Source organism: Coffea eugenioides, chromosome 9 (genome assembly GCF_003713205.1).
Source record: "Coffea eugenioides isolate CCC68of chromosome 9, Ceug_1.0, whole genome shotgun sequence".
Classification (NCBI taxonomy): domain Eukaryota; kingdom Viridiplantae; phylum Streptophyta; class Magnoliopsida; order Gentianales; family Rubiaceae; genus Coffea; species Coffea eugenioides.
The window spans coordinates 25498120-25525024 of NC_040043.1; positions in this window are offsets into that span (position 1 = coordinate 25498120).

Genomic DNA, 26905 nt, shown 5'->3' on the forward strand with positions numbered 1-26905 from the left:
CCAGTCCCGAATTGTTTCCAGGAAATCCTCTCTTTTTCGCCTGAAAGTTTTTCACCTGGAGCCTAGCATTCTCTACCCGTTGTGCCTTTTCCACTGCTTCACTGAAGGCGTTAATTTGGGCTGCCGCGAGATCCTTCTGGATTTCTACGTTCAGGCCCTGGACAAATCGCCGTATTCTTCGTTGCTCGGTCAAGATCAACTCAGGCGCAAACTTGGATAAACGGGTAAATTGACTCTCATATTCCGCCACAGTTTGAGCCCCTTGGCGGAGCCTAATGAACTCGTCCTCCTTCCTCTCCTGGACTAGAGGAGGGAAAAATTTTGCATTAAATTCTCGGATGAAGTTCACCCAAGTCCTCGGCGTCTGCTCCCGTTCCCATTTCTGCCTGATGACGTTCCACCAGGAACGGGCAGCCCCTTCAAGTTGAAACACGGCAAAAGTGACCTGCCGTTCGTCCGGGTAGTGTAGGGCCGCGAATATATCAACCATTTTCTCCAGCCATTTCTCAGCCACATCAGGGTCGGGTCCCCCAATAAACTTTGGAGGGGAAAACTTTTGAAAACGTTCTAGAGCTCTATCTTCGCTCTCAATATGATGGCCAGGGTTTCCGGGGTTTCCAGGGTTAGGGTTTGGGTTTTGGCCCTGTTGTTGCACTACTTGTGCGAGTAGGTTTGTCATTTGCTGCATAGCGGCAGCTATTTGAGCATTGGGGTCTATTTGGGGTTCAGGATCAGGTCCAGTCGAGGTTTCCCCCGCACCCCTAACCGGTGTAGGTTGTCTAGTTCTGCGTCCACGGCCTCGACCACTCCGAGTGCCTTCCATCAATCTAAGTCAATCTAAGTCACCAAATAGATATACTGTTAAAGGGCACCTAACCCTCCTTTCCGTAGCACCAGACAGGAACAAGGAAACAAGAATAAGTAACTCAAACAATTACCGCGAAGAGCATTTAAACATATACCACGTATACATAGATCACATAACCAAGTTAAGCAATCATACGGAACAGTCAGTCAAGTACATATGAAGTCATTGCATGAAACAATAGGGTCTTCCAAAAGTACTATAGACACCTAGGTCACAAGTACAAAAGGACTCACGAAACGCTTTTCCCCTTCTAGGGTTTCGTCCAAATATTTATATCTTAATCAAGGTCGATCACGCTTAACCACCCGAACAAACCACACGAAGTTCCATAGAATCGCCTTTCTAGTTCACCTAATCCTTTCTACCCTAGGCCTTCATATCTTTCGTATCCGGGCGCGAGAATCTCGTCTAAGATAATTCACATCTCGAGCCGGCCGGTCCCAAGAGTAAACCATCCTTATTAAAGATTCCTACCCGACATACATACCTAGCTTCCTCGAGTCCCATGATAATGATTCGTACACTTATCACATGCCCGGTTCATAACTTATGCTCAAACGAGCACTTAGACATATTCATGAAATTAGGACCACACCACCACTTGGCCCAGTCTCACTCCACGCAGAGACCACGCGAAGTGGCTCTGATACCACCTGTGACAGCCCCACTTTCCCCTAAGGCGAACCAAAGGGGTTAGCGGACTGCCTGCCCAGCTCTCGCCAGGACTACGGTACAGTTTACGTCGATCTATAACGTTCCGGAACATCCCATTGCACGTAAACAAGTCAAAAGAGTCAAAATAAAAAAAAAACGAAAAAATTGCCGAAGATGAATAGTGCAGGCCACGTCAGAATCCGGCCGGATTCCTGGCCGGATTCAGTCCAGTGACTTTTCGTTCAAAATTTTCCTTTTGCCGTTTGAAATCCAAATCGATTCAAAGTTCAGCCAAACATCAACCAAGCATATATACATTGAAATCCAACATTCCAAGCCAAATCGGCATACCAAAATATCCAACTAATCCATACATGTACAATAACCAATTACAAACCAAACATTGGAGGAAACAAAACACTTAGGGTTTCACCCTCAAGGAGCTATTCAAAATACATGTACATGAGCTCAACTTGTCATTCAACTATTACAATCTTTTCCAAAAGTGTTCATTTTCCTGTAAGGAAAACAAATGGAACGGTGTGAGCTAAAGCTCAGTGAGCAACTATCACAATAGCAGTTAAGATCACATAAGCATAACCATTCAAGTCAAGTATACAATTTCGAAGTAAAGCAATTCAGTAAAAGGATACGGTCGGCTCTCAAGAGCCCATTTCCACGCTTACATTCTTGATCCACACTCATTGACCCTCCGTCAATGTTAAAAGTACCAAACCGTAGACCTCACTTCACTTCCATTCCTTCCACCCAACATACCCCAACCGGGCCCGCACTCCATTCAGTCATTTTGGTAATACTCGAGTTTACCGGAACCAAGGGTCTCATTACCACAAGGTTCCCCAGTACAGTCCCCGTGGCATGATAATTTTCACGACCAAGCCCTCGCCGGCTCGATCCAATTAACTACCATACGGGGTTGAGCTCATAAATGCAGTAAAGCCATTGGATACTCGTCCAACGACACCAAATCAGTTTCCATGAATGGAATGCAGTATCTCATATATCCAGTGCAGTCTTTCAGTAAAACAATTAATAGTCATGAATAAAATCACAAGGGGTGAGGGCGATCAAGTACACCCTCACCTCAATCATTCCCAATAACCAAGTAAGCCTTCAAGGCATCAAATACACATAGCACAAAGCCACATTATAACAAGTAGGTGAGTAGTATACTCACCAAGTGAGAAAATGATGTTTCATGCACCGTCGTTAAACGAACGTCGTGCACCACCGTTTCCTCCTAGAACAAGTGAACAATTACCATAAGACTCGATAACGAGTCACAAAGCCAAGCCAATTATAACCCAATAGGGTTTCATGCATGGAAATTCAAGTGTTCAATACGTAACCGTTACTCAAGTCGAGAATATAGTTTTCTAAATTTCGAGTAAAAATGCGGGCAGCATGCCCTTTGTGTTTACCCAATTCTCCAGCCATAAGGCTTCATTATTTTTTCTTCAATCACAACCCAACAACACACATATAAGCATTTCATGTCAAGAGCCGTTCCATAGCTCACAATATCATAAAACAAGAAACCATACCGAGCCATAAACAACACCAATTCACAACCCCAATAGGGTTTTATAAACAAATACTAGCATGAAAGCAAACCAGAAATTAAGAAAGGCTTTAATGTTGGCCTTGATAAGAAAACCGGTTTTGACGTCATAATGCGGTAATGGCACAACTCTCACTACAATTATCGGTTGGGGGTGTAAGACCCACCATTTCGAAGCTATGAAACAGGGCTACAACAATGTAGAAGGCCTCTCAGTCCAAATCCTAGCACAACTAGGTCAAAAGTGCCAAATACCAAACCAGAACCGAAATTGCAGGTTCCCAAATCACACAAAACTGTAATATGTCAATCTCAGCCTACACAGGTCCAAATGCCGAAATTCCAAAGGCATAAGTTAGCTAAGATATCCAGCTACATTTCATCAGAAGACACCAACTTAAAAATCCAAACCAAATCCAGTCAAAATAGCCAATTACTATCGCAGTTTTCGCATTCTGTCCAAAGCAGAACAGCTACAGTAATTTCGTCATAACTCACTCCACACTAATCCAAATGCCATGAAATTTTACAGGCATCTCCATCACATCAATACCTACAACTTTCATGTTTTGAGCAAAGTCAAATTCGGCCTCTAACCCAGTGATCAAAAACCGGACAGAATTGGGGAATTAAGAACCCTAACTTTTCAATTTCACACCAAATCCAAAATTAGTTGCATTTTCCTATCCAATACACCTCATAGAGTCATTATCAACCATTACAATTCATCATACAAGGCCACAACATATAATTCATATTAAACCAGAAAAATTCCCAATAAAATAAAAACTTCACCAAAACAAGCCAAACCAAGAGATAAACCACATTTTCAACCACTTAAGCCACTTCTACGCATCATGTAACCATTATTGAAGGTAGTAGGGTGTTCAAGCAACACTTACCAAAAGATCAAGAGAGAGAGGGATGTAGGACACCTTTGCTCTTCAAACAAAGTTCACCAAACAACTTGCTAGCACTAGAAGGAAGAAATTTATGGAGTAAAAACTAAGTTAAGCAAGTGGTTTAGTTGATTTGAGCTTGGAGTTGGCTAGAATATTGAAGAGTTTTGTCTTTCTTCTTGCTTAGGGAGGGCCGGCCATGGAGGAAGAAAATGAGAGAATTTTTTGGTGAATTTTTTTGAAGATATTTACTTATTTGGGTCAAAAGTCAAAAAATGTCAAAAGGTGAATAGTAACTCTTAAAGTAAGACTAATGACATGGTGACAAGTGGCACTACATTAAATGCAATCTTATCATTTCTTTTCTCTCTCACATCAATCACTTCACACACACTACTTATCTCTTAACACCCGATAAATTTTAAACAGTATCCGAAACTTAACCGTATTGGCCGAATTTTCCCGAACTTTTCGCACTAGTGGGTCCCACGTCCAATATCTAGTCTTAATTTTCTAAAAACTCTCCAATACTAGAAAAATCATCTAAAAAACTATAACTGCTCATGAAATCTACCAAGAAAATATTCCTAGGCCAGAAAATGCAGAAAACATGAAATTTAAGGGGGGAAAAACCCTAGGAAAATATTAGGGCAAAACGGATGCTCACAATAACCTTTGGGAATATCCATGTGACATCCAAGCTCTTGGGTCGAATCAAAGAGGCTCAAACTGAGGATCCAATAGTTCAGAAATGGGTGGAAAATGTGAAGAAAGGGGAAATTCCTGATTTCAATCTGAATCCTAAGGGGATATTGAAGTTTAAGAATCGAATAGTGGTGCCTAATGATGAAAATTTGAAACGAGAGGTTCTGGAGGAAGTTCATCGATCCAAATATATAATCAATCCGGGTAGTAATAAGATGTATCAGGACCTACGACAGTTGTACTGGTGGGATAGAATGAAGAGGGATATAGCTCAATACGTACGAACCTGTCTTGTGTGCCAGCAGGTTAAGGCTGAACACCAAAAACCTTCTGGATTACTGCAGCCTCTGGAGATACCCGTATGGAAGTGGAAAAATGTGATACCCCGAATTTTAGGACAATGTTTTTCCCTCGTTCTTTTAAAATTTTGATTTATTTCTTTTGCTTTGTTTTAAAAACATTGTTTTTTTTTGGACACTTTAAATTTAAATCACAACCCTAGTTTTACTTGTGACTAAAAGGTTATTATGTAATTGAGTTTATGTATGATAATGCATATTTTATTATAGGTAATTATTGGGTGATTAGTGGAGTAATTGAGGTGTAATTAGGTTTTTGGAATATACCAAGTATGTAAATTGTGGAGTAAATTGGTAGGATTGTGAATTTAATTGGGCCATAGCGTGACCTTTGGTTAATCACAAGTTGCTAGACTTCCTAAAGGTTCCATGAGATTCTTAAGCTCAATTTTGATTGGCTAATCAAAAAGGTAGTTGGACTTTGACCAAGTGACTTAGTATTAATCTAACTCAGCAAGACCAAAGCCAAACAAACAAGGGAACTTTCGGCCAGCTTTTGGGAGAAAAGAAGGAAGAAAAACCGAGAGAAAATAAGAGGAAGAACAAGAAAAATTCTGGTTGTGGGCAACTCATCCAACAAGCTTGGGAGTTAGAGCAAAAGAAAGCTAAGGAACTTGGCTCTTGGAGTGCAACCTTGGGAACCAACCTTTGGAAGGTAAAGCAGCTTTGAACTCTTGTAAAAGCTCGTAGCAATTGAGTAGAAATGGTGATTGTGATGTTGTAAGATGCTAATAAGGGTTAATGATGGTTTATATATCACTTTTGTGGGTTTGTATAGGAAGTTGAGGTAGTAAATCAAGCCCGAAATAAGAAAATTAGCATTGGACTGCATGAATTCCAGTTTTCGGTTTTAAAGATACTCTGTTTTGTCCCGTTCTGTTCGACCATGATGGAGGCCGAATTAGGCTTAGTACAAAACATGAAAGTTGGAGGGAATGATGTTTTATAGCTTCCTGTAAAATTTCAGCTCAATCCAAGCACTGTATCACGTGAAAAGATAAAAATACCCCTGACTGTCATAGGTAGAGCTCTGTGGCCAGTTTAGACATTTCACCAATCTGACCACGTTTTTTCACCCTGATCCATACTGAATTAGCCTTTGGTCAAAACACATTTGCCCCTCATAGTGAAAGAAAACAGAGCAAAGAATCCGGCTCCCTCTTCCTCACTCTTGTCGATGATACCGAGGCAGGGAAATGGAAGTGAAGTGGGGTTGTTGTGGTTAGTGGAATGTATATATATTGCAGTGTTTTAGTGGAGTTGAGCCGGAAATAGGAATGGAAAGTGCTGGAATACATAATGGAAATGGAACCGGCAGCAATTGGAAATTTTGGAATGAATCTTGTTTAAGGTTTCCGTGGCTACATGGTAAATCCAAGATAGTGGAGGGCCAGTTTGGTCTTTTCAAAACTTGTTCGACCTTCCACTTAGGTTCTCACTCATAAACTAATTCCAAAATCTACCCCGGATGAAATTCGATAGCCTACTAGTATACTAACCTTGCAAAAATTCAATTATCGAAATACAACGTCCTAAGAATAATTATAAGGGTTTTGAACCTAAATTGTTTTTATCTCAGTTCTAAATTTAACGTTATTAGTGTGACAGCCCCACCTTCCCCTAAGGCGAACCAAAGGGGTTAGCGGACTGCCTGCCCAGCTCTCGCCAGGACTAACGAGCAGTTACATGCGATCTAAAACGTTTTGGGAAAGTAAAAGCGTGCTCGGACAAGCCACAAGTATCAAAATAGCAAAATAAAAAAAAACAAAAACGATGAATAGTGCCTGGAACAGGGGAATCCGGCCGGAATCTGGCCGGATTAGCGGCCGGATTCTTGGCCGGATACTGTCCAGTGGCTAACTTCCGGATTCAAAATTTTCCCCAAGCAATCCGGCCAGTTTCTGGCCGGATTCCTGGCCGGATTCAGTCCAGTGCTCTTCGGTCAAAAATTTTTCTTTTGCCGTTTGAAAGCCGAATCGTTCCGAAGTCCAACCAAACATCAACCAAACATGAATACATTGAAATTCAACATTTACAACCACATTGGCATGTCAAAAGCTATTCGTCATGAATACACATGTTCGGTTTGCCAATCAAAAGATGAACCCAATACACATTAGGGTTTCATGCAAAGAGCTATTCAAAATAGACATATACATGGCTCAATTTGGCAACCAACAAGTATGATCTTCCAAAAATGATCATTTTCCTGTAAGGAAAACAAATGGAACGGAGTGAGCTAACGCCCAGTGAGTTACTACCACATAAGCATCCAAGATCACATAAGCATAAGCGTTCATTTCAAGAATGCAAATAAGAAGCAAAACAAATCGGTAAAAGGATACGGACGGCTCTGAAGAGCCCATTTCCACGCTTACATTCTTGATCCAACTTCATTGACCCTCCGTCAATGTTAAAAGTACTAAACCGTAGACCTCACTTCACTTCCATTCCTTCCACCCAACATACCCCAACCGGGCCCGCACTCCAAGCAGTAGCTTTAGGTGATACTCGAGTACACCGGAACCAAGGGTCTCATTACCACAAGATTCCCTTTTCAGTCCCCGTGGCTAGTCAATTTTCACGACCAAGCCCTCGCTGGCTCGATTCAAATGACTACCAACGGGGTCGAGCTCAGTAGTACAGTAGGGCCGTTGGATACTCGTCCAATCGACACCCAAACAATATCCCATGAATGGAATCCAATAACTTATATATCAGTACAGTAATACAGTGAAACGGTAAACAGTCATTCACAAGAATAAAAGGAATGAGGGCGGTCAAGTACACCCTCACCCTAATCATTTCCAATAGCCAAACAAGCCTTCAAGGCATCACAATCACATATAGCAAAGCCACATTATAAACATCCAAGTGAGTAGTATACTCACCACTCACGTAGGTGAGGTTTCATGCACCGTCGTCCAAAGTACGTCGTGCACTAACGTCACGCCCTAGAACACGTAAACAAATACCATAAGACTCGATAACGAGTCATAAAGCCATGCCAATCGCAACCCCAATAGGGTTTCATATGCATATATAAGCATGATAGCAAACCAGAAAATCAAGAAATGCAACTATATTAGCCCTAACAACAAAAACAGTTTTGGCCTCCTAATGCGGTAATGGCACAACATACGCTACGCTTATCGGATGAGGGTGTAAGACCCACCATATCGAAGCTAAAAGACAGGGATACAACAATGTAGAAGGCCACTCAGTCCAAATCCTAGCAAAACTAAGTGAAAAAATGCAGAATACCAAACCAGAACCGTAATTGCAGGTTTACAAATCACACTATGCTGTAATTAGTCCAACTCAGTCTATACAGGTCCAAATGCATTGATTCCAAAGGCATACGGTAGCTAAGACATCAAGCTACATTTCATAAGAAGACACCAACATCCAAATCCAAAGCAATTCCAGTCAAAACAGACGATTTCAAGCACTGTTCGCACATTCTGATCAACCCAGAACAGCAACAGTAAAATCGACATATGTCACTCTACACTACTCCAAATGACCTGAAATGTTACAGACACCTCAAACACATCAATACCTACAACTTTCATGTTTTAAGAAAAGGCCAATTCGGCCTCTAACCATATGATACAAAACCGGACAGAAAAGGGGGTTATGAAACCCTAACTTCCTCAAATTCCTTCCAAACCCAAAATTGATTGCAATTACCAATCATTTACATCCACTAGAGTCATAACCCCTCATTACCAACCATCATAAATAACCACAACATCATGATCACATTAAACCAGAAAATTCCTCAATAAAATAAAAACTTCACCAATTCATCTCAAACCAAGATATAAATCACAAATTTCAGCACTTTAGCCACCACTAGGCACAAATTAAACATCATTAAGTGTAGGAGGAAGTGTAAGCACCACTTACCAAGTAAACAAGAGAGAGGGAGTTGTAGAACACCTTAGCTTCCTTAGAAACTTCACCAAACAACTTACTAGCACCTAATGGAAGGATTTTATGGAGTAGAAACTAGTTTATGTGATTGGTTTTGGAAGATTGAGCTAAATGGAAGCTAAAATGGTGAAGAGTTTCTTCCTTCTTTGCTCAAGAGAGATCCGGCCACCAAGGAGTAAAAAATGGTGAATTTTGTGGTAATTTTAGGATATTTAACCAATTGGTCAAAAGGTCAAAAAAAAGAATAGTAAGTCATAAGTCACCACCAACCTCATAGTGACACATGTCACCACTTTAAATGCAAACCTATCCTTCTTTCCCCCTCTCACATCAATCACTTCACATTCTCTACTTATCTCCTAACACCCGATAAATTTTACACAGTATCCAAAACTTAACCTTATTGGCCGAATTTTTCCGAACTTTTCGCACTAGTGGGGCCCACGTCCATAATATATCCGTAATTTTTCAAAAACTACCCAATGCTAGAAAAATCATCTAAAAACTATAAATACTCATAAAATCCACCAAGAAAATTTTCCTAAGCCAAAAAAATGCAGAAAACATGCAATTAAAGGGGAAAAACCCTAGGAAAATTATTAGGGAAAAAAATACGGGTTCTCACAATTAGCACTTAAAAATAATTATCGAAATTCTTACGTCCTAAATATACTTAGGATACTTGTATCGTTTTTGTCTAAAATTTATCGATTGTATCTTAATACTAAGGTTTCTATTTACACTTAACCTTACTCGGGAATAAAATTAGCTATCGAAATTTAAGGGATTTATTTTTAAGGAATAAACTTAATATAACTCAAGAATTATTAATTTAGTGTAGCAAAGCTAGGTAATTTAATAGTTTAGCACAATTATATTATTTTGCACATGAAAATTATTTTTACGTACTTATTTAAAACAAATGAAATAATGCTAGAATTTATGAAAGAATAAGAACTACGAATGAAATATGCACTGATATTTATAAGCGAGTGAAAGTAATGCTAGAAGGGATTAAGGAATACGAATACTAGATAAAAATGAAATTGAAGTATGCATTGGTATTTATCTGCAAAATTCAAGGTTCTCACAGAAACTACTGATTTCAATTTTAGTCCTGAGGGTATTTTAAAATACCGAAACCGAATAGTGGTGCCGAAGGATGAAGCGTTGAAAACGGAGATTCTAGAGAAAGCCCATCGGTCCAAGTACACAATCCATCCGGGTAGTAGTAAGATGTATCAGGACCTGAAAGGAACCTATTGGTGGGATAATATGAAGAAGGAAATCGCCCTGTACGTACAGAAATGTCTCGTTTGCCCACAGGTTAAAGCAGAGCATCAAAAACCATCGGGCTTGTTACAACCCCTTGAGATACCCGAATGGAAGTGGGAGAACATTACAATGGACTTTGTTTCGGGTTTACCACGAACGCAACGAGGATACTATGCCGTTTGGGTAATCGTCGACCGGTTAACCAAATCGGCTCACTTCCTGCCGGTAAACATGAAATATTCCATGGACAAGTTGGCCCAGCTGTACATGGACGAGATCGTAAGGCTACACGGCGTTCCAGTCAGTATTGTCTCCGATCGAGACCCACGTTTCATATCTAGGTTTTGGCAGAAATTCTAGGAAACGCTAGGGACGAAACTCAACTTGAGCACGACCTATCACCCTCAGACGGATGGACAATCTGAGCGAACCATCCAAACTCTCGAGGACATGCTACGAACTTGCATTCTAGATTTTGGAGGCAACTGGGGTCAACACATGACCTTAGTAGAGTTTGCGTACAACAACAGCTACCATTCGTCGATTCAAATGGCCCCATACGAGGCACTATATGGACGAAAATGCCGATCACCGATCTTGTGACGCCCCGAAAAGTATGAGAGTGAGAACCCAGAAATTTTCTAATTTTCTAGGGTTTATTTTATTTAATTGCCCGCCTTTTCTACATTTTCTTTATTAGAAAAATTCCCCAGATAAAGTTTATGAGCAAAGATAGTTTTAAAATGATTTTTCTAGTATCGGTTAGTTTTTGAAAAATTAAGAGCGTATTTTGGACGTGGGACCCGCTAGTACGGTAAATGCATTATATTTTTGACAACTTGTTGGAATTTTGTATTAAGTGATATTATTTTACAAAGTGTTAAGATATTTGTATTGGAGAGACAAAAAGATAAGTTTTAAACCTAAAGGTGACAAGTGTCACCATCTAATTTAATCTTGGACTTTGACCATTTGACTTTACCTTTACCTTGACCAAATAAATACAACAACTTGATCAAAATAAGCTTCATTTTGCAAGCTTCTTGGCCGAATGTTCTTGCTCAAGAAAGAAAAAAAAGCTCTCAATTTCTTCCTTCTATTTCTTGCTCAATCTTCAAATCCAACCAATAAAACTCCAAATCATTCCATAAAATCTCTTTGCTAAGTGGTCTTGAGGTGTTTTGTGGAGTTGTTTGGAAAGCTAAGGTGATTTGTTGCTCTATCTCTTGTATGGCTAAGGTGAGTTGTGAAGAACCACTCTCCTCCCTTAATTGATGTTCAATTCATGATTGGTGGTGGTATAAGATGCACTTTTATGGATTATATCTTGATTTTGGTTGAATTGGTGAAGTTTTATAATTTTTGGGGATTTTTCTGTTTTCATATGGATATGATTATGGGGTCATGTATGATGATTGGAAATGATGTTTAATGACTCTAGGAGGTGGAAAAAGTGATTAATTACAATCAATTTCTGTTTTGGAAGAAATTTCAGAAAATTAGGTTTTGTGAAGGAACATTCTGCCCGAATTTTTAGCTCCTAGTTAGAGGCCGAATTGGCCTTGTCTTAAAACATGAAAGTTGTAGGGAATGACATTTTGGAGGTGCCTGCAAAATTTCAAGTCAATCGGAGTAGTGTAGAATGAGAAAAGTAGAAATTACTATTGCTTTCTGGTTTTACCCGAATGTAAGAATTGCGCCTGTAATTGGTTGTTTTGGCTGGAATTGCTTCCGAATTAGTTGTTGAGGTCTTCTGATGAAATTTATCCCTGTTTCTTAGCTTTCATATGGTTTTGGAATTTCTGGATTTGGACTTGGATAGCCTGCTTTATGATGTTTCCCCTAGAATGCGTTCTGTGAATCTGTTTTTGTGATTCTGGTATGGTATCTTGCATTTTTGACCTGGTTACACTCGAAACTGGGTTGAGTGACCTTCTGTAATATTGTATCCCTATCTCTTAGCTTCGAAACCGTGGGTCTTGCACCTTCATCCGACAATCATAGCGCCTTTGGTACCATTACCGCAAAATGACGTCAAAACCGTTTTTCTGGTTTTGAGCTTAACTTTCATTTCCGGACTTTTCCCTAGCTTGACTTGTACTAGCTACTTGGAGCTTGCTGAATGGCTATTGGATGAACTTGTTGTTGTGTGTGTACCTTTGGGTAAGTTAGCAAATTCAGGGGAAGTGCTGTCCGAACTTTGAATGAACTTGTTTGCATTGAGTTTGTGATTTAAGACTTGGATTTGAGCAAGGCAATGATATTTGATGGATGATTTCTGAGCCATGGAGGTGAGTGACCCTAAACTATTTCCAAAGTACTTGTGAAATGTTTCTTGCATTATGTACTCGATTGCATCTCATGCGTGCTTGCATGTGAATTCATGACATGATTTGGCTTCAATGAGTTCTGGGAAAGTCTTGTGCTGGACACCAACGTCTCCACCATTTTCGTGAGTTCGTGACATGACGGAGCAAATGGCTCCGGAGCTCAAAAAGGGGCTCCCTCCTAATGTTAATGTTGATGTTAAATGATCTATTTGAGCGTTGGGTGTTCAAGTGCTGTGATTTCACCGGCTCACGAGAGCACTAAACGAACATTTGATCTCTGAATCATGACATCATCGAAATGATCGAAATGCAACATTGTGAAATATATTTGTTTAAGGATTTTACTGGTTACTCGCTGAGCTTCTAGCTCACCCCAAAAATATTTTATTCCCCTCCACAGGGCTCAAGGCGAAGGAAGGCTTGTAGTACTTATTCCTGTGACCGGATGAATTATCTCATGTGTACTTTGAATTTGGGCTTCCTCTTGTATAATAGTTGGATCATGGATCAGAGTGGCGCAGTGGAAGCATGGACGCTTCGCTTTCGATATGTAATTATTTATTGGAGAATTTGATGTAATATTTGAGTTTTATCTTGTAATCTGTTTGAGGAATGTAGTGAACGACTGAGTCCCGGCGAGAGCTGGGCAGGCGGCCCGCCGAACCCTCTGGTTCGCCTTAGGGGGAGGTGGGGCTGTCACAGATCTACTGGGATGAAGTTGGCGAGAGAAAGGCATTAGATCCAACCACTATTCCATGGATGGAAGAGGCTCGAGAAAAGGTCAAGTTGATACGGCAACGACTCCAAACAGCTCAAAGCCGACAAAAGAGCTACGCAGATAATCGAAGAAAAGACTTGGAATTCGAAGTTGGAGACCATGTGTTTCTCAAGATCACACCCTTACGGAGTGTCACAGCAGGCAAAGGAAAGAAGCTCCAACCGAGGTTCGTTGGACCCTTACAAGATTCTCCAAAGAATAGGTACGGTAGCGTATCGGTTAGAACTGCCATCCAGTCTCTCTAGAATTCACGACGTCTTCCACGTCTCGATGCTCAAGAAGTACTATCCCGACCCATCCCATATCTTACAACCAGAGGAGATCAACGTAGACGAATCGCTTGCTTACGAAGAGAAACCTGTCCAAGTGCTTGACCGGAAAGTCAAAGAGCTAAGAAACAAGCAGATTCCGTTGGTTAAGATACTGTGGAGAAACCATGGGGTAGAAGAAGCTACCTGGGAAGTGGAAGAAGAAATGCGAAAGAAATACCCTGAACTTTTCATGAGTTAAGGTGAGAAATTTCGAGGGCGAAATTCTTTTAAGGGGGAGAGAGTGTGAGAACCCGTAATTTTTCCCATTTTCTAGGTTTTATTCGGGTTACTGGCATGTTTTCTGCATTTTCTTTATTCAAAAAGTTTCTAGATAATTTTTATGAGTAAATATAGTTTTTAGGTGAGTTTTCTAGTATTGGTTAGTTTTTAAGAAATTAAGAGCGTATACCGGACGTGGGACCCACTAAGGCGAAAAGTTCGGAAAAATTCGGCCAACTAGGTTAAGTTTTGGATACTGGGCTTAAATTATCGGGTGCTAGGAGATAATTAGAGGATACCTTATGGATTAGAGTGAGAGGGAACAAAAGGATATTCATGCATTTAATGGGGTGACAAGTGTCACCATGTGATTAAATCTTGCCATTTTGACCACTATTCATGCCTTTACCAAATTAATATCAAAATTCACCATTTTTCTCCCTCTCTTGGCCGGCCTCTTCAAGCAACAAAAGAAAAGAAAACTCTCCACAATCTTGTCTTCAATCTTGCCCAATCTTTCAATTAAACCGATTAATCTTCCAATTACTCCATAAAACCTCTTAGTTTGGTGGAGTTAAGCTTAGTTGTGAAGTGGTTTGGAAGCTTAAGGTGTTAAGTTGCTTCTTTCTTGACTTGGCAAGGTGAGTGGTGGAGGAACTCCTTTTCTCTCTTCAATAATGCTTAATTAGTGGTTAATGTGAGCTTAAGTGATGATTTTAGTGGTTATTTGTGATTTTTGGATGAAATTTGTGAAGTTTTATAATTATTGGTGATTTTTCTGTTTTCATATGATTATTATTATGGGATCATGTATGATGATTGGAAATGATATTTAAAGAAGCTAGAAGGTGGAAAAAGTGGTTAATTGCAGGAAGTTTCTGTTTTGGAAGAAATTTGGAAAGTTAGGGTTTCATGTTCTTACATTCTGCCCGCACTGTAGCTCATAGTTAAAGGCCGAATTAGCCTTGGATTAAAACATGAAAGTTGTATGGAATGATATTTTAGAGATGCCTACAAAATATCAGGTCAATCGGAGCAACGTAGCTTAAGAAAAGACTGAAATACCCCTGCTGCCCTGGTTCTACCCGAATTTGATAATTGCGTCTGTAATTGGTTAAGTTGGTTGGGAATGCTTCTGATTTGGTTGCTGGTGCCTTCTGATGAATTGTAGCCTTGTATCTTAGCTTTCGGATGGCATTGGAATTACTTAATTTTGACTTAGGTAGCCTGACTTATGGTGTTTGAACCAGAATGTGGTTTGTGAACCTGTTTTTGCGGTTCTGGTTTAGTATCTTGCATTTTTGACCTAGTTACACTCGAAACTGGGCAGAGTAGCCTTCTTCAAAATTGTATCCCTATCTCTTAGCTTCAAAATAGTGTATCTTTCACCTCCATCCGATAATCGTAGTGCCAATGGTGCCAAAACCACAAAATGATGTCAAAAACTATTTTTTTGGGGTAGAGCTTAATTCCATTTCCGGATTTTCCTGGTTTACTCTAGTGCTTATGTATTCTTATGGAGCCCTATTTTGGTGGTATTTGGACTTGGTTTATGACCGGTAATCGAGTCTTATTGTACTTATTTGAATGTTTTAGGACGTGACGGTGGCCCAAGACGCTCTTAGGCGGAAGTGCATGAAATATCATTTGCTTGATTGGTGAGTGTACCACTCACTTGTTGTTTATAATGTGGCTTTGGTAAATGTGAACTTGATGCCTTGAAGGCTTATTTGCTTCGTTGAACTTAATTAAGTGAGGGTGTACTTGATCGCCCTCACCTATTTGGTATCTCATATGACTGTCTTCTGTTTTACTGCAATGACTGAATGATACATGAAATACTGAATTGGTTCATGAATTTGGTGTCGCTTGGACGAGTATCCAACGACCATTACTGATACGACTGAGCTCAACCCCATTGGTAGTCAATTGGATCGAGCCGGCGAGGGCTTGGTCGTGAAAATTGACGAGCCATGGGGACTGTTATATGGAATCTTGTAGTAGTGAGACTCTTGATTCCGGTATACTCGAGTATTACCAAATTTCTACTGTTTGGAGTTCGGGCCCGGTAGGGGTATGTTGGGTGGAAGGAATGGAAGTAAAGTGGAGCCTACGGTTGGTTACTCTTAAACATTGACGGAGGGTCAATGAGATCCGATCAAGAATGCAAACGAGGAAAAGGGCTCTTGAGAGCCGCCCGTATCCTTTTATCACCACTATTGATGTGTGCCTTTGCTTACTTTTGATGAATTGGAATGAAAAGCTTTATGCTTATGTGAACTTTGCTGTTTGAGTGGTATTATCTCACTGGGCATAAGCTCACTCTATTCCCTTTTGTTTTCCTTACAGGAAAATAAATACTTTTGGACTGGATTTGATAATTGGTTGCCGAATTGAGCTAGATGGACATATCTTTTGTATAGCTCCTTGATTGAAACCCTAAATGTACTTTTGGGTCCGTTTCTCTTTTGATTTGGCAAACCGTACATGTATCACCTTTTGAATAACTTTTGTATGCCACTTTGGATTGTATATGCTTAATTTCAAATGTAGATATTTGGTTGATGTTTGGTTGGGTTTTGACGTGTCGGTTACTATTCATGGCCGACTCCGGTTTCATTTTTTTTATTTTGACATTTTGACTTGTTTACGCGCGTTTGTATGTTTCGGAACGTATTAGATCGATGTGAACTGAACCGTTAGTCCTGGCGAGAGCTGGGCAGGCAATCCGCTAACCCCTTTGGTTCACCTTAGGGGAAGGTGGGGCTGTCACACCCAAAGTCACACACAAAATAATCTCATTTCAGTAGCCATTCCATAGGTTCAAACTCATACAAGTACAAAATTAAACAAAGTACATGTCCGGAAACGAAATGTAAGGCATAAATCAAAAGATAGATTTGCCGTCAATTAGCGTAACGAGCACAACTGAAGCTACACTTATCCGATTGAGGTGAAATTTATACCATTTCGAAGCTAAGACAAAGGCCTACAACTTTGATGAAGACCACTCAGTCCAGTTTGTAGTGTATCTAAGTCAAAATCGCAAATGACAGAACCAGAATCTCACATTCGGGCTTGTTAACCGCCTTATGCGTAAATGAGAATAAATCAGGCTACCGAAGTCCAATCGAGGAAATTCCAGAGGTGTTGGAAAGCTAAGACATAGCACTACAACTTTTGTGTTTTGGACAAACACTAATTCAGTACGCATCAGGGTGAACAGACGCGGTCAGATTGGTGAAATGTCAAAACTGTCCCTAAAGTTCTTCCTATGGCAGTCAGGGGTACTTTTGTCTTTTCACACGCTACATGACTCGGATTGAGTTGAATATTTACAGACACATATAAAACATCATTATATACAATTTTCATGTTTTGTGTTAAATCTAATTCGGCTTCTAACATCACGAACTGGAACCGGACAGAACTGATGCTTGAATTTCCAGAAATCTGGAATTTTCTACAATTCAAGTTATAATTCACATTTTTACCTTAAAACTACCACTACTTTCTCCTTTACAAGATTATATACCACATATATACATCATATAACACCTAACCCACAAGAAATATAAGTGAATAAATCAAAATCCTAACTCAATATTCCTCCCTCGAATCATCAAAACCATTTGAAACTAGCATCACAAGCACAACTCTAACATTAATACCCAACTTAATCATGATTAATGGAGAAAGAAAGAGTGATCAGCCATTATACCTCAAGACAAGACCTTGCAAGAGTGATCCTCCACTACTCCTTGAAATTTTTGGTTCCTTAAGCTTCCCAAGCTTCCAAACTAATGATTAATCGGTTTAGTTTTTCTTGTTTGCACTGAAAAGGTTGGATTCAAGGTTAAAAATTGAAAAACTCTCCTCACTCTCTTCCCTCTCCTTTCTCTCGGCCAAACCATAAAAAAAAAAGAGGGAAAATGAAGCAAAATGGATGATAAGAAGGTAGGACTTTGGCTTGGTCAAGGAACCATGAAAGACCAACACTTGGCACCACCAATTCCATCCAAAATTTTTTTCCTTTTCCTTGCATTTTGGGTCAATAATTTCGGCTATAAAGGCTGAGGATGAGGGAGATATTTTGCAACAATATCAAAGGTATGTGGTGGTAGGGAAGTGGTAGTCAAGTGGTATGTTCAATCGATAGTGATCGATACCCATCGGTTTGAGCCGATTTTTCTTAAATCGCGTATACTAGGGTTTTAACAAACAATTCACTAACTTATTATTATCACCTCTATTCATACACTTCGTATCATCTAAAACTCACTCATAATCACCAAATGTGATCCACACTCCATACCGGATAGTCACACCACGGATAGGCATAAAACCCTAATTCGCGCCTACTTGAAAACGAAAAGGAAAAACCCTTACTTCTATATTCATTTGCACTTATTGTGGGGTGATTGGGTAGTAAGGCTATTATAAAGTAATAATTTCCAAGGAAAGGAATTTATAAGAAAATGTGCGGGATTTTACAATTCCATTAAAGTAGGGTTTCGATTAAAACATGAGAGATTTAAGAAAACCGATTAGTCACCAGTAACTAGGTTTTTTTTTTCTTCTTTCTTTTTTTTTTTTTAGAATTTAGGGTTTCTAGTCTTTAAACAAAACGAATTTAAGGGTTTTAAATCAAAACCAAAAACTAAACAATCTCCTAACATTCTGTGTATCACAAGTGGTCTTCATCAAAGTTGTAGGCCTTTGTCTTAGCTTCGAAACGGTATAAATTGCACCCCAATCCGATAAGCGTAGCTTCAGTTGTGCCCGTTACGCTAAGCGACGGCAAATCTGTCTTTTGTTTTATGACTTAAACTTCATTTCCGGACATTTTCCTAACTTGATTTTGTACTTGTACGACTTTGAGCCTATTGAACGGCTATTGAAATGAGAAGATTTTTGTGTGTGACTTTGGGACTGATTGAGGAAAAGAATGAAGCCATAAATGGCTGGAAAATAGGTAAATACAAAGGACGTGCCGCCCAAATTTACGTTCGAAAACTAGGTAGATATACTTGCGACTTGAGTAAGGCTTGAGAGCGAATACCACGTGAACCATCTAGGATATTTGCGTCTTCTTTTATCGAGGTATATAAGTTAAAACTTGGCCGAACTTGTACCCTTGAGGAAATGGAAATAACGACTACTTGAAATATGTTTTCCTCGTTCTTTCGACTCCAATGGGAGTTCTAAAGTTTTAACCGCTTCCTTACCGAAACTAAACGAGTGAGCATGAATTTTTCGGGATTTGATAAGTATCTTGAATACTACATAACGAGTTGCATTTACTTAATTTTCTTGAACCTATGTTTCGTGTGAGAACCCGTAAAACCCTAATATTTTTCCTAGGGTTTATTTCCCCTTAATTGCATGTTTTCTGCATTTTCTGGCTTAGAAATAATTTCCTGGTGGATTTTATGAGCAATTATAGTTTTAAGATGATTTTTCTAGCATTGGTGAATTTTTAGAAAATTAAGAGTAAATAGTGGACGTGGGACCCACTAGTGCGAAAAGTTCAGAAAAATTCGGCCGATAAGGTTAAGTTTCGGATACTGTTTAAAATTTATCGGGTGTTAAGTGATGAGTAGAGTGTGTGAAGTGATTGATGTGAGAGAGAAAAGAAAGATAGGAATGCATTTAATGAGAGTGACAAGTGTCACTTCCCTATTGGATATGACTTAAGAAATACTATTCCAAATTTTGACTTTTTTGACCAAAGGTTAAATATCTTCAAAATTCATTAAAATTTCCTCATTTTTCTCTCCACCATAGCCGGCCCTCTCAAGCTCCAAGGAAGACAAAACTCTTCAACATTCAAGCTTCTAACAAGTCCAAATCCACCAAATCAAGTGTTTAACTTAGTTTTTGCTCCATAAAATCTTACCTTTTAGTGATAGTGAGTGCTTTAGTGAAGCTTGTTTGAAGGTTTAAGGTGTCCAACATCCTCCTCTCTCTTGTTTCTTGGTAAGTGATGCTTCAACCTCTCCCCTATACCTAATGATGGTTATATTATGCTTAATGGTGGCATGAGTGAAGGATTATATGATTTATTTCTTGATTTGAAGAGTTTTGGTGAAGTTTTTATTTTATTGGGAATTTTTCTGGTTTTATATGAAATGAATGTTGTGGCCTTGTATGATGAATGGTAATGGTTGATAATGACTCTATGAGGTGTATTGGATAGGCAAATGCAATCAATTTTGGATTTGGTTGGAAATTTGAAAAGTTAGGGTTCTTAAAATCCCAATTCTGTCCGGTTTTAGATCACTGTGTTAGAGGCCGAATTAGACTTTTCTCAAAACATTAAAGTTGTAGGTATTGATGTGTTTGAGGTGCCTGTAAAATTTCAGGGTATTTGGATGAATGTAGAATGAGTTATGACGAAATTACTGTAGCTGTTCTGCTTTGGACAGAATGCGAAAACTGCGATAGTAATTGGCTATTTTGACTGGAATTGGTTTGGATTTTGGAGTTGGTGTCTTCTTATGAAATGTAGCTGGATGACTTAGCTAACTTATGCCTTTGGAATTTCGGCATTTGGACTTGTATGGACTGAGATATACCGATTACAGTTTTCTGTGTTTTACAAACCTGTTTTGGTAATTCTGGTATAGTATTTGGCATTTTAGACCTAGTTAAGCTAGGAACTGGATTGAGTGACCTTCTACATTATTGTAGCCCTGTTTCATAGCTTCGAAACGGTGGGTCTTACACCCCCATCCGATAACCGTAGAGAATTTTACACCATTACCGCATAATAAGGGCAAAACAGTTTTCTATTTGGGGCCAAGACTAAGGCCATTTTCTAATTTCTGGTTTGCTATTATGCACATTTATGCATATGAAACCCTATTGGGGTTGTGTTTAGCATTGCTATATGACTCGTTATCGAGTCTCATTGCATTTGTTGCGTGATTCTAGGGCGTGACGATAGCTCACGACGTCTTGGTGACCACGGTGTATGAAACACCACTTTCTCACTTGGTGAGTATACTACTCACTAAATGGTTACTATGTGTCTTTGCTAAATGTTTATGTGATGCCTTGAAGGCTTACTTGCATATTGGAATTGATTAAGGTGAGGGTGTACTTGACCGCCCTCACCTCTTTTGATATTGTCACTGAATGGCTACTGTTTTATTGCATTACTGAACTTGATATATTGGTTGGTGAATTCCATTTCATGGAAACTGAATTGATGTCGTTTGGACGATGTCCAACGGCCTTACTGCATTACTGAGCTCAACCCCGTTTGGTAGTCAATTGGATCGAGCCGGCGAGGGCTTGGTCGTGAAGATTGAATTGCCACGGGGACTGTACTGGGGAACCTTGTGGTAATGAGACCCTTGGTTCCGGTAAACTCGAGTATTACCAAAAGCTACTGAATTGGAGTGCGGGCCCGGTTGGGGTATGTTTGGTGGAAGGAATGGAGTGAAGTGAGGTCTACGGTCGGGTATTCTTAAACATTGACGGAGGGTCAATGAGATTGGATCAAGAATGTAAACGTGGAAATGGGCTCTTGAGAGCCGTCCGTATCCTTTCACTGGTTTGATTTACTTCTTATTTGCATACTTGAACTGAACGGTTATGCTTATGTGATCTTAGCTGCTATGGTGATTGTATTCTCACTGGGCATATAGCTCACCCCGTTTCTTTGTTTTCCTTACAGGAATGTGCCCCTTTTGGAATGAATTTTGTTAAATGGTTGCCGAATGAACTAGATGAATGCTTCTTTTGTGTTGTATATAAAATGGGACCCTAAATGTATCATTAGGGCCGTTTTCACTTTTGTTTTGGCAACCCACATATGTAGTGACTTTTGTATCACTTTTAAATGCCATTGTGGCTTGTAAATGGTTAATGTTATGTTGTATATGTATTTCAATGTTTGGGCACCGTTAGTCCTGGCGAGAGCTGGGCAGGCAGTCCGCTGACCCCTTTGGTTCGCCTTAGGGGAAAGTGGGGCTGTCACATTTCGAACTCTAGAAAGGTTTACATTGGTAAATGATATTTTATCGCAGATTTGGACTCCAACCAAGGAGTTGGACCGGAACGTGATTTTTTTTTTGAGAGGCACTAGACTTTTGGTGAGTGCTTCCAAATACCTTATTGAACTGAACACTTGTTTTCAATACTTGACCAATGTGATCAAATGATATGTGATTGGTATGATCGGGCAAGGGTGTACTTTATCGCACTTGCCCTAATGTGATGTGTACTCGTTATTATTGCAAGTGACTTGATATACTTGTGCGTGACTTGTAAGTACTGGGTGGCAGTATGTACCACACTCGATCCGAGTGGGTGGTACCTCTCATTCCCGTCTCCATACTTTTATCTTGATTCAGTCGATTGGAGATGTTATCTCATCGAATTCTTGGGAACCCAAACCCCACTGGATAGTTAATCGAGTCGAGCCGGTAAGGGATTGGTCGATTAGATAACGAACCATGGGTAGTTAGTGATGTCGAGTGGAGTGTTATCTCCTCGACTAATCAGTATGTTCGCGTATTACCACCAATGTTTATTGTGGAGTTCGGGCCTGGTAAGGGGTTTGGTTGGTGGATGGAGAATGGAGTTAAATGGTGCTCTACTGGACTGGTTACTTTACTTAAAAGTTGACAGAGTGTCAACTACTATTTGATCAAGCTCTGGTGAAGCAATGGGAACTTGGCTCCTGAGAGCCATCCGTATCCTTATACTTTGACATGATTATTGCTTATCGGATTCTTGTTTCTTTTGAAAAACAAAACACTTTATACTCGTTCATTTTGAGATTTGCTACTTGAGGCGTTATTGCTCATTTTCTTGACTTGTTATTGTGACGACCCCACTTCTCCCAAGGGCGAACCCAAGGGTATCGGCGGGCCGCCTGCCTAGCTCGCGCCAGGACTCAAAACCTAAAGTAATAAAACTAGATAAATCGAAAGAGCACTATATACAATATATACAATCCCCAAAAAAGTTCTAATTACATTATTCAAAAGTACCTGCTCATACTATTACATCCTTATAATTATAACCAAAACCAAAGAGTAGACCCTAAGGAGGGTCCTGATACAAACCACCACAACAAAAACAAACATCCTAATTGTCCAACTATTACAAGCAAACCTAACCCTACTAGTGTATGTGCCAAAAGTCCCCGCGTCGGCCCCTGCTAAGGAAAACAAAAGGAAAAGGGTAAGCTATATGCTTAGTAAGTAAACAGGGGCAAAAGTATAAATTTCACGTAACAACAGTTACATAGTAAGAGTAAAGCAAAAGCAGAAAAGTAACATCACAGAATAAGGATACAGGTGGCTCCAAAGCCAGATCGTTTGCCATTTGTGAGCTCCTGCCGACACTCCGTCGACTACAAATAATGGTCCGTAGAACTTCACTTGTACTCCCACCGTACACCTTATCACCCTCTCTGGCCAGACACCTCACAAACTTGCTCGAGCGAACGAAATTGAGCTTGGTTCACAAGCTCGGGTCACAAACTTGGTCCACATAATCGGTGAACCGGATTCACAAACTTGGTGACCTCAAACCAGGTTGGACTGACTCCGACCAAGCCCTAACCGGCTTGAATAGTCCATCTAGGTCATGAGATCGGGCCCCAAACTCACAAACTTCACAAAATTTACTCAAAAGTTACCCCGAGCCACAAGCTCAAGGGGTTTAGTTCCAAAATGATTCATATACATATGCCATGTACAAATATGTGCGTAAATTAGGGTTTAGGTCGAGTGCGATAAAGTACACCCTCGCCTAGGTACCCTTTTCATACATATCGAAACACATAAGCAACTAACACATAAGAGTGGCCTGAATACTTACCCAACGAACAAACGAACAAAAGAACAAAAGTTCGAAATTTGTGCCGCGAGGAGTAGCTAGTAGGCCCCACCGGCTCCACCTAGCTCACCACCGTCTGAAATAGAAGATTGCGTCACATAATATCATAAATGGCTACTAATATGCCTAAAACAAGCAAAACGGCAAAATCGGCACATACGAGTGCGGAAACGGCATACGGAAACGGAAATGGTAACCTAATCGCTTTGCCGTCAAAACTGTTTTGAGCCTAATTGAAGCTACGAGTGTCGGATCAAGGTACATGAGGTACCGTTACGAAGCTAAGAGGAAGGGTTATAGTTTTCATGAAGACACCTCAACCCGGATCTAAACGGAAATAGGTCGAAAGTACAGAAAACCGTTCCAGGAATTCGCACTCTAGAGTAACGAACAGGGTATGTTTGCTGGACCATAACTCCCAGCTCACAAATCCAAATCAGGAAATTCCAAAGGCATTAGAAAAATGAGACATAAGGATAAAACTTTGATGTTTTGGCCAAGACCTCAATCCATTCAGAACAGAACAAAAGTTGAGTGTCAAAATACCCGTCAGAACTGTCCAGATTCAAGGCAGTTTTGACGATCGATCTTGTTTTGGTCATAACAGGAGCTACGGAACTCGGATTTCGACGCACTTTATACCATTTCGAAGCCAAAACCAAGATCTACATTTCTTATGAAGGAGTTGACACCCATATCGTACGGAATCAAAACGGAAAAAATGCACGGTCAGAGGCTGACTTCAAAACGCAGCACAAACCAATGTTCAAAACAGGCATGAGTGTTTTGTCTATAACTCAGGATACACTAATCCGTTTGACCTGAAATTTTGCAGGAATATTCAGGACATAAGAGGCTACAACTTTCATTTTTTGAGGAATATCCATACGTAACATCAAGAAAAATGAAGCCAAAGTTCAGATGCTGAACTGCCCTGATTTTCCAGTTTTGCCGGTTTTGCGCGCCGCAACCGCACGGTCCGTTTCTATGGTTCTTATACCAGTTTTCCAACCCAAAATCCTACCAATGAAACACACATATACCAGCTTCTAAAAGGTCTATTCATGGTCCGAAATTCTCTCCTTACCTTACCACAAAATTACCAAACACTAACCATAATCCCTAACCTCACTTCATTAGCACTAAGGAACTTGATCTAACATCCAACTAACCAAACCCTATCCAACTAAACATTAGGCAAGCTAGACTAACCTAAGAAAGCCTAGGGTTTCTTAACCCAAATCCGTTTTTGTACCACCAACTCATCAACCCAAAGAAACCAATCATCAAACACAACCACTACAATCTTCATAGCACAAAATTAAAGCTAATTAACTTATTTAGCATGAAACCCTAATTCTTTCATAAGCTTAATCAAAATTTCAGCAACATCATCATCATAATTAAACCATGAAACTTCAATATAAACATCAATTCCACCATACAAATCCATAATCACAACAAAATACATCACTTTCATAGCTTAAAGATTAGAAACCCCAAAATTTAACTTTCAAAGAAGATGATTTACCTTTGATTCAAGCTTTGTAGATGATCACCCACAACAATCAAGTGCTCAAGTTGTTTCTCCAAGATCCAAACTCAAGATTGAAGAGCAAAAATGATGCACCAAAGCAAGCTTTCCTTCTTTTTTTCTTTCTCTCCCTCTCGGCTCTCACTCTCTCTTTTTCTCTCCAAGTTTTGTTTTGTTTTGTCTTGTGATTAGCCTACAAGTGTTAAGGTAATAAATAGTCAAAGACCATAGGAGATATTTTTAGGCTAACCAATCACATAAAAATGCTTTATTTGCCTTGTAACCCTTGCACTTCAACTTAGCTTTTATCCTACTCTTGCCCTCAAACTTTTGATAATCTTTCAATTAACTCCATAGGTCATAACTTAATCTAATCTAAAACATGTAATCATGCTTAATTACTTCACTAATCACTTTCTTATTTTAATCACCTATACTTAAACATTCTTTCTCCATAATAAAACAATCAAACAACAACTTTTATAACTTTGGCAAAATTAGGGTTTGTAAACCCCACTTAAGCTTTCTAATAAATTGTAACACTAGAGGTTTGCTAATCTAGAGTTTGCTAACCATATCAAACTTGCTAAACCTTTGTAAACTAAAACAAATCCTAAACTTACGTATGCCAAAACACACACTAGAACACCGAATATAAATTATAGCTCGAACCTACGAATAATAATACATACATAAACTAGGGTTTTCAATCTTAACCAAGATTAGGGTTTTCTCCTTAGCCCTATAACCCTAATTTCACCACACCGAATAATAAATCACCCTAATATCAACTTACAAACTGACTGGGGCCTCACAGTTATGCTCGCTAATTTGCTACATTGATATTTGTACTTCTAAAAATGGTCAACTTGTTATTTGGAACCTCACTGGGCTTTTAGCTCATTCCACGCCATTTGTTTTCCTTACAGGGGGTACGAGCGAGGCGTGAGACGTGGACAGACTAGCGTAATCTAGTTGTTTTTGAATTTTGAATTGTACTCGCGCTAGCACCCGACTAGGGTTGGTTGTACTTGAATTGTAAATGCTTTGAAGTATTTCGGGTGTATAGAAGCTTTGTATCTTGATTTGTCCATCGATGTATATTATAAGGTTGAATTGCGATGTTACTTATTGTCTATGGATGTATACGTGAGATACGAGTGAGTGAGTCCTGGCAAGAGTTGGGCAGGCGGTCCGCCGAACCCTTTGGTACGCCCTAGGAGGAGGTGGGGCCATCACAGAAAACATCACCATGGACTTCGTTTCTGGATTACCTAGGACACAAAAAGGACATGATGCCGTTTGGGTGATCGTTGATCGGTTAACCAAATCGGCTCATTTCTTACCTGTGAATATGAGGTATTCCATGGATAAGTTGGCTCGGTTGTATATGGATGAGATTGTGAGATTACATGGGGTTCCCGTGAGTATAGTTTCCGACCGAGACCCTCGATTTGTATCGAGGTTTTAGTAAAAATTTCAGGAGACCTTGGGAACGAAACTGAACCTAAGCACCACCTATCACCCTCAGACGGATGGACAGTTGGAACGAACAATTCAGACCCTTGAGGATATGTTACGAACTTGTATTTTG